We start from the raw sequence: 17,026 nt of genomic DNA on the forward strand, positions 1-17,026 counted from the left end.
GAAGTAGGAGATTGGGGTTAAATTCCTGACTCAATAACTGATTTCCTATAAGGCCCTGGGCAAGTCACTCAGTCTCTCTGTGCCTCAGGTCCCCTCCATACAATACAAATGGACACTTCTGTTGCACACAGGCACATGGTGAGTACACTATTAACTGATTATGGGGTATTCAGATACTATTATTAGTGCTGAAACCATGGAAGTACCAAGATCAGTAGATGCTTATTAAGAAGCCATGGCATTATGGCCACGATTTTCCAAAATGACTCATGATTATGGGTACCTCAGATTCTGGGAGCCAATACAATACAGCTTGAAGGGGCTCGATATCTAGAATATGGGTCCTCTCCTCACCACTTTCTGAAAATTAGCTCCTTTAGGGCATCTCAGGCTAGGCATCCAAAAATGGGGACTTCTCAACTCACTAGTCACTTACAAAAATGTTGACCTCTGGGCCTCGAGGAAGAACTTCTATGAGCTAGCATGGAAAATGCACAGAGGAAAAAAGATATCACTCCCTCCAGTTACAATATTTGCTTTGCTACTTTGGAACTTTTTTGTAAAATCCATGATCTGGAGTGCAGATATGCAGAAAACAGCATGTCTTAGTTACAAGAGATGATGTATAAGGATGGAACATTTGGGTTTTCTTTTAACCAATTGTCAAGTATCAGAGATACACCACCACCAGATTGTGTCCCCCAGTGCATGCTGTGCTTGGTGAAATCTCCGAGTTTCATTATATGTAGGAAGATTAGTCCAAACTCACATTTAGATTTCAGTGCTTTGGGTGGCCAGATCAAAAGCGCATTAGAAGCTTCCTTGCTCACAGGCAAAGCGCTCTGCACTGATCAGAAAAAATAGATTACTGATCACTACACTATCCAGTATATCGGTTAGGGTGACTCTTCCAGGGGGTTGATTTCACATGCCTAGTGGGGACACATGACCTCAAACTATTGGGGTGGACAGTTGACCCTTGTATTCAATCTTGTAATGAGTAAGGGAGGTCAATGGGAGAGTTTCTCCCATCAATCTCTCTCAATGAGGACAACAGCCAGATAAGCTGATTGTAGATAAGCTGATTCCAGCTATGCAATTGCTGTAGCTGGAATCGCGCATCTAGGATCAAACGCTCAGGTCTAGTGTAGAACAGAATCAGAGGTTTCATTAGTGCCTTTTACTGTCATTGCAGGCGTGATGGCAGCTCATTCCCTGTGCTGTCAGAGTATTGCTCTATACCAGTAATAGGTCATTTCACAACTTCCAAGCCAGGAAACTGACTTGACAGGTATATTTAGCTTTCTTCCCCTTGGGTGCTTCCCCCTTTCTTTACACAGACATTCCTGACGTAGGGCGAACCATCACACATCATGCAGCCAGCGCCTTTCTGTCATTTAAAAGCCTTTATGCACCCCTTCTAACATGCAAACCAACATCCAGGGATTTCCAGTTCAAATGCTTACACACCCTTAACCCCTGCATGACACAAATCCATTGTTGTTAAAACTTAAATGGTATTGTACGTAAGCTCAATGCTTTTGCCACCTGCACATTAGTCATATTTTTGTGGCAAGGAAAGGGAGAAGGGAACCCATGACAGACAGAGCTGTGAATGTGGACTAGATGAACCAATTGTTCTTTACAATTGGTTTAATACTTGAGCTAGAAAGAGACCGTGACCGCTCTCTGAACCTGGATTCCCTACCAATTTACTTCATATTTTCCTCTCTTGAGAAGGGGATTTAGTTCCATTCCTCTCTATGTAATAATACCTCCTGCAATTTTCTTCATTCATACTCCTTCCAGCAGATCCTGTGAGGTGCAGAATGCTTTCATCTCTGACCAGTTTCAGCAGCAGTGGAAGGAACTCGGCACTTCAGAGAATCAGACCCGCAGGCTGCTAAAGTTTTAGGTCGCATTTTTCAAACACACCTAAGTCATTTTGTAACCAAAATTTCCAATAGGCCTAAGCCAGCCTCCACGATGGCACCTGCACGTGCATATATGTAGCTTTTAGTGCACATGCTAGTGAAATTTAGAAGCAGCTTTTGAAATATTTGTCTCCAGTATTCCAGGCTTCATGTAGAAAGAGTCCTTTGATGAATGTTCATAGCTTTTGGGGTCTCTCCTTCCAGTCAGGGTTAAAAGAATTTCCAGAGGCCCAAGGGGATAGTAGTACCCCTTCCTATGCCTGTGTCGCTCAGCACTACCCATGGTTTCTGCACTGGGATGCAAACATTTTTCTTTCTGCTTTTGTGGCACTTTACTCTGTGTTCAGCTCACTATAAACTCCTCGCTTGTTTCCCTGGACACTTGCAACTTGGTTTAATTTTAGGAGGAAAGTTATTTTTCCTTGGTGGGATACCTGCCTCTCCCTTCTCCAACTTCTCCTTCACCGGCTTTTAGGCTCAGACTGGCTCTTTGTTGTACCACTGGAATTCAGGGTCCAGTCAACTTTGATATGATCCAATAAATCTCCAGGATAAGGAAGATCATGTACCATTAATGACTGGTTCTAACACCAGGACTCAAACTCACAGCCAAATACTTCTTGCTCTTTGGGCCTCTGAAAACATAGTTACGTTACAAAGTCCTTTCGAACTTAGGCTACATCTACATTACAGCGATCTTGCAACAGACGTTACTGTCGGAAGAGATCTTCCAGCAAAACTTCTGCCAACAGATCACAGCCACACACAAAAGTGGATCAAAACACAGTCTGCTCTGCTGACAGAGAGCAGCCAGGCTGCCAGCTTGCTCTCTTGACAGAATGCCCAAATGGAAGTTCAGCAAACAGGGCAGCCCAGTGAACTGGAAGTCCTGTCTGTCGACAGAAGCCCCCACCCCCAAAGCATCACAAAGAACCACAACACCGCTGACAGAAGTGCAGAGTTTTGTCGACAGACTGTCAACAAAATGCATTTTGTGTGTAGATGCTCCCCGCTTTTGTTGGCAAAACTTTCTAGTGTAGATGTAGCCTCGCAGTGCTGCTGGGAGGTTCAGTCCCCATTTTATCCAGGTTTTTATAACACTCACCACCTCATACAGAGCTTGATGCTGCTTCTTTTTTCTCCAGTAGCCCACAGACTTCCATCAAGTCACTCCGCATGTTACCTTGTGAACATGGAGGTCTTCGCACGCTGGTTCGGACCCAGAAGAAAAGCGCTTACCCATTAACTTGCCACAATCCACATTCCACACTTCTCCAGCACGTTCTCTGACTACCTCAGGTCTCCTTCTCGCTCATGAGCTCAAGAGAGCAAGTCACTCAGAGCGCTTTGAATCACATCAGCTTTGTAGACAATGGCTTGGTCCCATGTTACTGGAGACTGAGCATTCAAGCCATTCATCAGAGAATAAGAATCTAGCCAGCATGCCAAAACCTCTTTGTTGTTTCAACTGTGAAGCTTTCAAAGTAATCAACAGATATTAGGAATGCAGCCCTCACCTCTATGGCCAAAATAACTTGTGAACATGTATCAAATTCTAAGCAAAAACAAAGCAGAAGTGTTGAATATGGGTCTAGGCAGAGAAACAATTCTTAGCTTTAATATGCCATACTCCCATTATATAATAGAGACACTGAGGAAAGATGTGGAGTTAATTATATAGGACTAGTATAAAATTACCAAAATAAATTCTAGAAGGCTATCGCCATGGAATTACAGCTATTTTATATACGCATTATAGACATTACATTCACACATATTGTACAAAAATGAGAGCATTGTCTATGCATTAACGTCTTATGGGACTGACATAAGAGTCAGAGTTTCACTCACCTCATTCGGTCTCAGACAAGGGAATTGCCAAAGCAAGATGTAGTCGTGATGGCCACATAAGGGAAGAGTTTGAAGGCCCTGGCCTGATATTTCACTCTGAACCATCTTCCCTTTCATTCAGTCTGTCTGACCCCCTCATTAAAGCTGAAATGGTCACAGCTGCCCAGCAGCTGGATCGACAATTAACGGTTTCAATGGTGCTCAGAAACATGCTGCAGTTTGCGCCTAGCTTGGCTAGCAAGGCACAAACAAATCTGGGTTAACAGAACAAGAGCTTGTATTCCATGGTTATGTAGATAATATAATCAGGTAAGCAATGAATACTTTAATCATGTGGCCTTATTAAGGTGGCATCACTCTTTGCAGTGTTTATTGACAAACATCGGCAGATACAACGAGCCCCATTTCTGCCACTGCACATTAGAAAGACCCTTGCTACTTTCACTCAACGCACTCATTCTTGTTCCACAAGTCTTTGCAAGAAACAGATGATCAAGTGCTTCATTCGTATCGCTGAACTGCATCATATGCATTGAAAAAAGAAAAAAAAATCATGCAGTGTGCCTCTTCCCACCTCTAGAAAACCCCTGAATTGTGTTCATCAACTGCAGTAATAGAGCGTGAGTGAGAAGTGATTACGCTGCATGCATTTGAGTTCAGGTCACTGGAGGTCAGCTTTTCTCCTCCCCACCACGAACAAATGATCCGCGCTGAGGACTACGTGATCTTTAGTTCACAATAAGGACATACAACTTGAAACATCAGTTTCACCTGTAATTTTAAGTTTTCTTTTATAAATAGCTTTCCTTGGAACTTAGTGGTGGTGAAAGGTCCTGGAGTGACAGCTGAAGAGACCAAAACGGACTCTCTCTTGAAGAGCCTGTACAGCAAAGGTAACAGTATTGCACACTTCCCATTCACTGACCTGCCATTGATCTGGAACTAGGACAACCCCCAGAAATGAGAAGATATTCTGGATGATGGCACATTCCACTGGTTCTTGGCTTCAGCCAAAACTGCTAACAGAGTTGTAAATTAGTACGAGTTGTGCTGCTGGTTGTTCTGCAAACAACTGCCTCCTCGTAATGCGCTGAAGAACAAGTCGCTTTATAAAATGAGGAAAAAATTATCAAATAAAAATTGCTGATTTTTTGTGGTGCAAATATTCTCAAAAAGAAAGTTCACTAGCACTTATGTCTCTATGCACTCTGCAATATATAGACATAGGAAACAGTCCTTTCAGTTTAAAGCTGTAAGATCCCTTTTTAAGTTTTTGACATCAACACAATGTAACATCCCAGATAACTATGTTCCTATGTTGAAGGAATGGATTTATGTAATTTCTTTAAGCTGCAAGTTTACTCTAGTCACGAGCTAACTCAGGAGTCTTCAGATAAAATCCTGAAGCCATGGATGTCAATGAGAGTTTTCCATTGACTTAAATGGCAGCAGGATTTTGACCTTTTTCCTTCCTCTCGAATAATTTCCTTTTCTGGTTGCATCCATACACCTGCTGTTCAGATCAGGCCAATCACCCAGATCTGTGAGGGTCCTGCCCTCTAGAAAGTGACCCCAATTAATATATATGTAATACTCTAAAAGATTTTAGAAATTATGAACAATCAAAATACATTTCATCTTCTAATCTACTTGTTTTTTAGATTCTCAGCACTTTGGATTGCTGCACCTGTCAAAGAAGGTATTTATCTGCATTGTTTCAAAACTACTTCTCTTGAATTGTTATCATTGGTAGCACATTAACCAAAATGTCAGTCCATCCACTACAGCATAAGTCATTACCTAATTTGTGGGTCACCAGAATCACTGGTTGTTTCCTACTTTCCATTCAATGCCGTAATTATGTCTTAATTACTGCAAGAAGCAGTAACTTAAAGAAAAAAAAAACACACAGCAAGAGCCCATGTATGCCAGCAGTGGTCCAGATCCTCTGCCTTACTCAATCAAAACTGTTATTGACATCAGCAGGAGAAAAGCCCACATGAGCACCACCTGACAAAAGTAAGATTTGGCCTTAACATACAAGGACAACTTCTCGATTCATATACTTGCGATTTCATGTCAGTAGAGAAGATATAATTTCACCATTCATGGTCTACAGAGAGAAACAGTTGCACAGCAGTTGTATATAATATATGTTCATCTAAGGAGCTGTTGCAGATGGAGATCCTTTTTCGAGTTTGTGTTTTTAAAGCAGACATGCCTGAGTGCAAATTAAAAGGCAGAATGAAGGAGAATTTCCCTGCTTCTGATGGACTTCACCATCCTCCACAAATACTCTGAACTTTTCCTTTGCCAGATTTTATTCCTAGCTCATATGCTTCAAGGAGCAACTTTTAGTCTTTGGAATGCCCCAGATTGTACCAAAGGACTGGTGTGTTCTGGTTTTCTTCAGGGCCTTTAACTGTCTCCCAACCTTGCAAAACCATTGCATCCACACTCTGCTTGGAAAACAAAGTACTACCCACACTTTATAAGAGAAAAGATATTTATTATTTGTAAAAAATACAAGTGAAAAAACATCAGCCTGATATGAACCCATAAAACCGCCACCATTCAAAGTTACACTGTGAGTTACAGGTTCTGCCTGGCTGATGTTAAGCCAAACAGCAATGTAGCACGATTAAGTTGTGTGATTTCTTCATCCTCTCTGGAGTTGTTTTACAAGTTGCTAAGATATAGAAAGAATTCTAAAACTCTGCCACTTTAGCTGAGCATTTGTATTCCCCCAGCCTCAAGGGAACATAATGCTGTAAAGAAGCAGCTCTCTGATTAGCAGCTTGGTTAAGGATTTTAATCCAAGGGGTTCTGCCCTGTCCTTTGTATCCAAGCATGGCAAAACTTCCTGAAAAGGAGAGAGACACAAAGAGTGACCATCTGCATCAGTGGGATAAAGGAATAACCATTTATTGCCACCACACACACACCATACAGATCAAGGAAACATTTTAGATATCCCTTTGATTTGATTACTAGAAACAATGTTTTATAAGACATAAGGAAGGGTGAAGGAGAGGAGATAAACCACAAGGAAGCAGAATTCTGATTGAAATGCCTGAAGACAGTGCAATTAACTATGATGGAGGCTCCCTGGTTTGAGTTAGTGGGACTGTTGCTCTGCTGTTATTTTTTTCATAGCTGACTGGATGAAAATAGTCTCAGAGAGGCAGCCATGTTAATCTGTATCGTCACAAAATAAAAAAGTCCTGTAGCACTTTAAAGGCTGACAATATAATTTATTAGATGACGAGCTTTTGTGGGACAGGTCCACTTCCTCAGATCTGGAAAATCCTGATAACTGAGACAAAGAGAATTTATCATTTAACAGAAATACAGAAAAAAAATAAAAAACTGGCACATTGGTGAGATAGAACGGGGGGAAGGGGAAGAAAAGGAGTTTCTGCAAGTGTCTATTAAATGGGTTGCCTGGGATCACTACGGATATCAAAGCTGTCCTACCTAGCTGATTGGTCAGTTGTTTTTTTTTTTGCTTTATTCTTTTTGTCTCAGCTATTGTTTAACCAGGATTTTTCAGTCTGTCCCACGAAAGCTCATCACCTAACAAATTATATTGTTAGTCTTTAAAGTGCTATAGAACTGCTGTTTTGGTTTTTTTGGATGAAAATAGTTGGGGAATTTTGAATCCTTATATTATTAGTTTAGATCAGTTTTCTCGGCTCTGCCTAATTGGCCGTTCCTTATATTGACTGCACAGTCATGTGCATCCTTGTTTTTTTTTTTTTTTTAATAAAAATAGATTACATTTGTAGTATACCTTCAGTTGCCAATGAGCCCATTGTCCATTTGGAAACCAGAGTTCAGTCCTACAAAACCTTCATTCAACAGGACTACTAAATGTAAACACTCTTCATGCAAGAGTTGCAGTTCCAAGCAACACAGTCCCAATTCTGTTCCTGCTGAGGTGAATGGCAGGTTCAACAGTGGCTTCCCTATCAATCATATACATTTAGAGGACATGCTTGAACTCTCTTTGCTGCGTAACCACTTCTGGAGCAGACTATGGTAGGCAGCTATTTTAACAGAGCAGACAATGGAACACAACCTCAGCGATGCAGAGTTAAATGCTGCATGAACTGAAGCATCAGAGGGAATTTTAATATCATTACAGATTAAAATTTGTTATGGACATCTAACACCCTGGCATTGCTGGGAAAAAAAAAAATGTTGTTTTATTTCACATTTCATCCAGAAGACTGCAGCTGCACACTGCCCTGGAGCAACACGCTGTCGTACTAGTTCATTACTGAATCAAAGGAAAAATGCTACCCACCAAACAACCAGCACCTTTTGCTCCCTGAGCCAACAGGGATTCTCACTAAGGCTATGTCTACACTAGCCCAGAATATCGATCTGCTCAAGGTCAATCTTTCGGGCTTCGAAATCAACCTCTCGCATTGCTGTTGACCCCTGCACTCCTCGCGAGGTGTGAAGAGTAAGGGAGGTCAATGGAGAGTTTCACCCATCAACCTTCTTCACAGAGGATGGCCAAGTAAGCAGAGCACAGATGTGTATCTAGAGTCGACGTAACTCCTGTAGGTGGAATTGCATATCTGAGTCAACTTACTTTGCCTAGTGTAGACATAGCCTAAGACAGAGAGATTCTGCATGAGGTATTGTCCACTCCTTTCTACACCACCAGAGTGGAATACAAACAGCCACAATGAAGGAGAGAATCATGCATGTTAAGTACTCTAAATGGAGCTGATCAGGAAGCGTTTTTAGATCCCAATTTTAAAAGCTGCCTATTGTCTTAAATTTTTCAGTTCTTTAGCTGAAAACACAGACACATTTTGGTTTTCTGATGACTGAAATGTTTAGTGTTTCAATGGCTTTAAAAAACGTTCAAATTTAGGAAAAAACAACTGCTCAGGAACTAAAATGAGCACAAAGATTAACTTGCCCTCCTTGCTCTGAAGTGTAAGCTCCAGTCCATTTTAGAAGAATACGAGACAGTTAACGTGATCACTTAAATCACGCATAGGAGTAAGTTTAAATTTTTCTGGACAAGCAACTTCACTGCAGTAAACAGATGCCAAAAAAGTGTTACTGAAAATACAGCCAACTCCAGTTCTGACCTCTCTCTGCTTAATAGATATCAAACTGAATCACAGATGTCTGGCTGATTTTTCTTATCAGCTAAAAGGAATTAGTTCAGAAAATTGGTACTTGGCCAATCTCCTATTTCCCCAGTTGGATTACTGTATGGAAATATGGCACAGCAAGTACAATACGCACATAGCTCCTGCATTCACACTGAACCTTTGATAAGAATTTCAGCTAAAAAAACTCGAGACGGGAAATTAAAGATTAAATCTCTTGGGTTGAGACACTACAGGTTGAAACTCTCTTGTCCAACGCCATCAGGACCTGACCAGTGCTGAACAAGAGAATTCGCAGGACCACAGATCAGTATTGTCTAGCACATTACCAACACTTCCACTTTTTTCCTGGGCTCTTAGAAGGCATTTAGGGGTAAATTACAGCTAAATAACAGCACAGAACACAGAGCCAGGACTGGTGGCTGGAAACACACTTTATGGGACCCCGGAAACTTGGCCACACCCATGACAAGTAGCATAATGGTGACGGGTGGTCAGTTTCAAATTCTGACCTCCGGTGTATGCAGCTCTCTGCAGGGGACTTTTGTGCATTTGGGTGGAAAATTTGGTTTGGAGGATGGACGTGCAAACCTAAATCCGGATGCCCATTCATCTGATTATTCTGCTCCCACAGAAGTCAATGGGAGCGTTATCTTTGACTACGGCAGTGGTAGGATCAGACACTAGCTCACTTTATGAATGACCAATTTTGCTAGGTTCTCACAGCCTGAAGAGAGTTGAAGTTTTGCCTGTCTAATGGTACAGGCTGAATCTCTAGTCCAGCACCTTTTGGAGCCTGACCAGTGCTGAATGAGAGAATCTGACCACCCGTAATCCGGCATTATTGTCTAGCACTATTGCCCACACTTCCACTGCACACTGGGCTCTTAGAAGAAGGGTGAATTAGAGTGAAACAGCAGCACAGAAGACAGAGCCAGGATTGGTGACTGTAAACAAACTTTATGGGACCACAGGAAAATGTCATTTATTTTAAAAACTAGGATACGAAACTCTAGATGTGTCTGATTAAAGCACAGATTTCAATGGGCAGGAATCCACTGACCACTGTGGGCTTTTGATGAGGCCCTGCGAGGACTTACTTTGGACAAGCAACCAAAAAGCACATTTCAGCTTCATTGTTGAAGTAGTAAATATACTGACTGGAAACCGAGGTGGTAAGGAGAGTGGCATAGTTAAGACACTGCTAGAATCCCCCGTTAATGAGTGATGGAAAAACATCTACTTCAGATTGCAATCTAGTTCACCCAAAGTTATCTCTAGTTGTTTATTCTGGAAATAAGGCTGGGCTTTGAGTTCTGAGTTTCTTCATCTCCCAGATGGGGTGTGATGACCGTGAGTAAAGCCCCTCTTATGGCATTTTGGAATGTCTGCTTCTAGAGGTTCCCTAGAAAACAAAAACAAACTACCACAAAGGGAGACCAATGGTCTGGTTTCAGTTCTGAAGAAAAGGCTCAGCTTCTTATTTATCTGAAATGAAGACACGCTTCACTATAGATTAGTGGATCAGTGTAAAATTTCTTACGACTGCAAATGATCTTGCAGGACATCAAGAGTTGTCCCTAACTGGTGGCATTTCCTGATCTTAATTTTGCTCTAATCTGTACTTTGTTTCCGGGCATTTTTTATTTTTCATTAAACTTAACTTCATGGTGAGTTCTTTTACTGAAAACATTTGAATTTTAAAGTTGGAGTCTATTCTTTGTTCAGAAATGGATTCATTTCCACTGGAAATGTGGAGACAAGGCAAGGGGTGGGGAGGTTTTTTTGAGTGAAAAGTTCACAAAATTTGGCTTTTTGCTGGTGGATGGGTTCAGTTTAGATTTTAAAACAAAGGGTGAAAATTTCTCAGATTTCTGCCTAGATGTGAGGTTAGTGTTTTTCAACAATTTTCCATAGAACATATTGATATATTTTATAGCATAATATAAATTCATAAAACTAAGGTGGTGGTATTTAAATTTTTTTGCTGGACAAATGTACTGTCCGTTTTAGCCAAAGAAGACCTGTCATGGGGTAAGTCACACAAATATATAGTCACCTTTTTTGTGGAAGACAATAGGCTTTGCAGAACCTAACTTTGTAAAAACATCCATTTCAGAGCTTCCCATAATTTCTGAACCGTCTTTAGAGCACACAAGAACAACTGACCTGAAAAGAAGAACAATTGCTACAGCTCAACAGGGTAAGGCTATTCTTGTTAAATGGCTGTTGGCTCTTTATGCCCCAATTCAGGAAAGTATATGCTTCAAGTTAAGCATGTGCGTAAGTCCAATTGGTTTCAAATCACACATAAATAATGCTAAAAAAGTTAAGCATGTGCTTCAGTACTTTCCTGAATTGGGGCTTTACCTTGTCAATGATATCTTTATTTCACTCTGAAAACAAAGCAAAACTGATTGGAAAAGAAAATCCTACAGGAAGTGTTGATATTTAGCTCCCAGGAAAAATTCACTTGGGATAAAAATATAGTCCCAAATTCACATTCATCTCATCTGCATTCTGCACTTCATTTTCTGTCTAGGCTAAAGCTAGCTTCTAACCTCACAGATGCAATTTGGAACCCACAATAAATTGCACTTGTAAAGAATTATAGGCACAGTTGATACCATTCATGTAATTGACTGTGTGTCTGAGATACACACTTGGTCTGGGCTCATATTTATGTGGATATATGTGTAGATTTCATATATTCTCTGTCTCACACACACCCAAAAAGGCAGGCAGTGGCGAAGGTGGCTAGCTGGGCCAATTAACTCCTCAGGTCACACCTGCAGGAGGAGTCAGAGAGCAAGGATTAATTAAAGGAGGATCAGATAGATGGGAAGAGGAAGGCCTGTATAAAGCCTAATAGCTGAGAGCAGCAGTCAGCATTTGCCCCCAGGGAAAGGAGAGATACGAGGCTGGCAAACCCACTCAAGGCACAAGAGGCTCAGGGAGATGCAGTGAAGTGAGGCTCAGGAAGGGACCAGGCCCTGGCTGCTGAGGAAAGGGTCTGAGTTGGAACCTGGACTTCTATCTGGAGAGTGGATCCGGGTTCTCCTACCAGCAACTGAGCAAGAGGCTCAGATCAGGCAGTGGAGAACAGACTGCCAGGGACAGCGTGCACTAGACGACATGTCATGAAACGTGAACTGGAGTGAGTGGGGCAGGAGAGTGAGAGAATGATGGTTGGAGACAAATTCAGAGCAGGGTACAGCACATGGAAAGAGCTAATCCCCAAAGAGACCAGGAGATGGCACCTCCAGCAGTCAGTGGACCCAGTGACAAAAAACACATGGGATAGCTCAGCTGCGTCTGCATTCACGCTCACAAACTGCTCAGAAATGCCTTGGAGTGCAAGTCTGTTTTCTGGTTATTTGACCTGCTTTTACCAGCAGCCAAGAATTTTTCTATAAATCTCTGCTGTTCCGTGTTTATGTGGTAACACAAAAACCACAAAGAATGTGGAACAGACATAAACAGAGGTGATCCAGCTCAATGATGGAGCACATCTAAGGTAACAGAGCCGGCAGGCCAGGCAGGTCAATTGGCTTGCCCAAAGTCCTGAAGGAGAGTCTGGCACATCTATGATTTCTCTCCATTTCGCTCCCCCTCCCCTGGCAAAAGAAGCAAACAACCAGCAAGAACAAACTCTCTCTTCTCAGCAGTGGAAAAAAATCAATCATCCTCTGCCAGGAAATTGCTGCCGTTTCAGCTGGACACTAGGATAAGTTAATAGAACTGCAAATGTCATTGCAAAAGGCCTTATCTAGCTCACAGTGGAAAACAAATTGTTAACTTAAATGGAAGTTCCAGTTTTCCCAAAAGCTTCTCTCAGAGAATTAGGCACACTGCAAGTGGAGACAAGCATAGTTTCTAAATTTTCTGGAGAAAAACTGGATTCTGTAAAAGCCTCAGTCTGTCAGATTTCACCAGGCAGAAGACCAGTTGCGAAAAGTAGGTCACTATCCATTCTCATCTGTCACCCACATGTTGCTACATGAACTTAAGCTTTCAAAACCCTGCTTACCTCTCTTCTATAGATGTAAGAACATAATCAGTTATTGCACTGGCAGCATTTACAGCACTAACTGTGTCAAAGTGCCGCCTACTCACGACTGCTCCCGAACACGCATCTAGCACCAGGAAGAATATCCCACGGCTATTGAACAGGAAAACGTCATCATTTATCTGCAAACAAAGTACAGGTTAGGATTAGCTGAAGCAGTCTGGCCAAACAGCAGAAGAATTCAAAGCTGTGCGCATGTGCGCGCACACACACACACACACACGAAAAAGAAAATAATGTATACCAGTAAAAGAAAGCGGCGGACTGCCAGGGTTACTCCCTGGAGGGCTGCTCCCACTATACTTACCTGCACCTATGCAGGTATTGGGCAATTGTGGCTCTTATTGGCCACAAACACTGTTTGAAGCCAATAGGAGTGCAGGATGCAGTGCAAACTCTGACACCACTTCCCGCCACTCCCATTGGTCACGAACTGCAATCTGGGGCCAACGAAAGCTACAAATATGCAACACCTGCAGAGGTGCAGGTAAATGGAGAGCTAGGGACCTGCCAGGGACTAACCCCAGCAGACCGGATCTGGCCCATAAGCTGGTGTTTGCCCACCCCTGTCTAATTGATCATGAAGAGTTAGAACTACTCAGTCATGTCATGATACTGAATCTCATGTGGTTCCCCATCAGGGAGCTGTAAAACTATGGGTAAACCTGAGATTTTTGTCATGGGTATTCATATAAAAGAAAGTCGGGGACAGGGTGCAGGCTGGAGAGAAATCCATAGACACCCGAGATGTCTCCCTGACTTTTACTTAAAAGAAACACCCAAGGCAGGGTGGGAGAAAGAGAGCAAACAGCACACTGCCAGGCCTTGCAGCTGCTCTGACCCCAGGAGCACCCCAAACCCCAGCTGGTGTTCCTGTAGCCCCAGGGCTAGTTGCTAGCGCTCTGTTCTGATGGCTGCTGTGCATCTCCCCAGAGCTGACACCTGCCCCAGAAGTAGTTCCAGAAAGTCACAGAATTAGTGAAAGAATTGTAGCCTTAACTATGAATGGATGTCCTTCAGTACTGAATGAATGAGACAGCCAGGCACACTGATGAAATGGAGGCATTCGCTCAAAATTTCTTTACTTCTTCTGTGGAAATTCCTAAATTAAGATTAAAAACCACAAGAGAGCAAGTATGTGAATTTTTATTAGGATTTCTGCATATTATAGCATGAGATGAATCTAAGGCTCAAACAGTTTGTAAGTTTCTGGACTCTTATCACCAGTGAGTTCAACTCTCTTGCCTCTGACATCTGCTCTCCATGGACTACAGGCCCAACGCGGACAAGATTGATACACTGGTCAAAACCCAGCACTAAGGCTGCATCTTCACTGTGAGATAAAAATCAAAAATAATTCAGTTAGCTCGATATTACCAGGTGACTGTCTTCACTGTAAAGGCCATTAGCTCGATTTTGGGAGCACTATTCTCGCGATTACAAAAATCGCAGTTACTTGACAGGTATAGCTCGAATTCAGAAGTTCAATTAAATGCAAGTATGGAAGCACCACATCTTTAAAAGTGAATTTATTAGCTTCCAGAGGTGTCCCACAGGTAACTCATAATGCCCTTCTCAGTGTTCTGCTCTGGCCATTGCTCTCCAGTAACAGGAAGAGCCTGAATTTCCAAGTGGAAGCATTGAGCCTTTAGCTGTGGGCTCGTGTTAGTTTAGGACAGCCTGAAAAATGGCTTCTCTTTCTTTCTTTCTATGCTATTAGCGGTGTGCGGGCATCTATCCATTCAAATAGCCCCTGCAGGGAATTCACAGCTCTGTCTGTACACTTGCTATTTTTCTCTGCCCTGCCTGGTGCCAGCCCCTGACACGCCGTACCACATGTCAACAAGGCTGTGCCGGGGGTTGTGCTTGCATAACATGCTGAGAAACTTCTCAGCTGTTTACGTTTGTGTGTGAACCCCCTTTCCGTCCCCCACAGGTGCCACACAGTCTGGGTCTTTCCCACGCTCAGCCACATCATGTGGGTAGCCCCTAACCTAACCCAATAAAAGGAAGTGCCTGACAATCACACAGGAAAGAAAGTCTTGACTTTGCTGCCACTGTGGGGAAGTCTTCCCCGGTGGCTAAAGGGCTTACTCATGCTTCCAGGGAAGCAACAGCTCAACTGGTCATACACTGACCCCCTCCCCATTGGCCCATACTTGGGCTTGCTGCTGCCGCCGCCAGGGAAAAGTCTCCCCCAATGGCTAAAGGGCTTGACGCTGCTGTGGGGAAGGACCATTTCAATGGGTTATCCAGTGCCCCCCTGCCTTTGGCCCATACCTGGGCTTGCTGCCACCAGGGGAAAACCAAAAATTTTTTTTCCTGCACATTCTAGGACCCTGCATTAAGACACTCTCCAACACCAATATAGTGTTCAGGGAAACCAAAATTTCTCTTTCTTCCTACATTCATCTCAATGTAAGAACACTGCAGGCCCCTGCATTATTTTCAGGGATCACATTTGTGCAATGATGGGACGTGGGATACTCAGTGGATGGCCAGTTGAGAACACAGTCATTGCACGGAAGCCTTACAGTGCACTGGAAAGCCAAATACCCTTTCCAATAACATAATGAATGGGGAAACCAAAAATTCTCTCTTCTAATTTTGAGTGTCTTCTGCATCATTTCCAGGAATCGACATATCTTCTGGGATTGGGAGGGGAATGATGAAAATGCAATAGGGGAAGATGACATCAAGACCAGCGAGCATACCCAGGATCCTACGGGGATGAGGGAACTGTGGGATAGCTTCCCACAATGCACTACTGCAACAGTCGATGTTAGCCAATATGTGTGTGGCAGCAATGGCTTGACTTTGTGGGGTGCACGGTGTGACGTCAGGATGGTCAAAATTGAACTTATAGTTCCAGAATTAGAAAAAAATCTATATAAAAATTCGAATTTATCTTGTAGTGTAGACGCAGCCAAAGACTGCTCAGTAGCGTGACCTAGTTTTTTCTTATTTTCTTGAAAATAAAATGACATATTTTAACCCACTAAAAGGCTTCCTTAAGGCCCAAATACTAGTCCCATTACAGTCAAAACTCCCAGTGACTTTGAGGATTAGGGTTTGGCTCTAAGTAATCATAAATAAGAGAAACAATGCCTAAGAATCTTCTTAGTCTAGTTTCCTATTTCTATTGCTTTCACAGTCTTCAAGACTTTATGGCAACTTTCACAGGAAATGAGTTCCTCTATGCAATCAGTATTTCAAGTGTGGTATCAAGCGTACCTTAATGAAAGCTGACATCATGAGATTTGGGATGTCAGCCCAACTGACAGACTGGATCTGGATACTTACATATTTGATCAAGGGTTTGCTAGTGACAGCAACCTGTAATTACAGGAAGGGAAGACGCTTGAACAAAAAATGGCTCAGAAAATATTTTTTCATTAACAAAAAGGTGTATTAACTGACCACTGGCTGTAAACCTCCACCCTATTGCAGCACATCTGGAATGCAATCCTGCAATATTCTAAAGTGCCTGTTTTTGCAAGTTATGACTCTTACTCAAACACATGAAAAGCTCATTATTTACCACTTTAGCTTGATAGGAAGAGATTAGGATCTGTTTGGAATATCCCTGCATTCATTTATTCAGAGAAGTCCAACAGAGTATGGAATACAGATGATCAGACTAGACTCTCAATGGGCCCTTGTGGCTTTATAATCAATGAACTGGTCTCCTCTTTGGCTCATTCTGAATCACATCATGTTTTCAAATCAGGATCTAACACACTTGTCTAGGCAGCACAGAGATTAGAATTTCATGATGTTAGCTACTAACTGCCTGTGGTACTCAGTTTAAGTGCTAAGGATTCACATGCCCTGTTCGTACCTCATGGGACAGATTCTTTCCTCTGTTACACGGGTGCAAATCATGGATGACTTCACTGGCTTTGCAATGGTGCAAATCCAGAGTTAATCAGATCAGAATCTACACTGATTTAGATAGACCACGATCATACCCTGGCTTGAAGCACTAAATATATATATTGTGCTTTGGGGTTCAAAGCTAAATTCTTCTCAAC

At 42.4% G+C, this 17,026-nt stretch overlaps 1 pseudogene; it reads right to left on the reverse strand.

The window, feature by feature from the left end:
• Positions 1-6,309: 6,309 nt before the first annotated feature.
• The window catches only part of LOC142019866 (cell surface hyaluronidase CEMIP2-like), a 69,223-nt pseudogene continuing 58,506 nt past the window's right edge, over positions 6,310-17,026 (reverse strand).

Source organism: Carettochelys insculpta, chromosome 12 (assembly GCF_033958435.1).
Source record: "Carettochelys insculpta isolate YL-2023 chromosome 12, ASM3395843v1, whole genome shotgun sequence".
Lineage (NCBI taxonomy): Eukaryota > Metazoa > Chordata > Testudines > Carettochelyidae > Carettochelys > Carettochelys insculpta.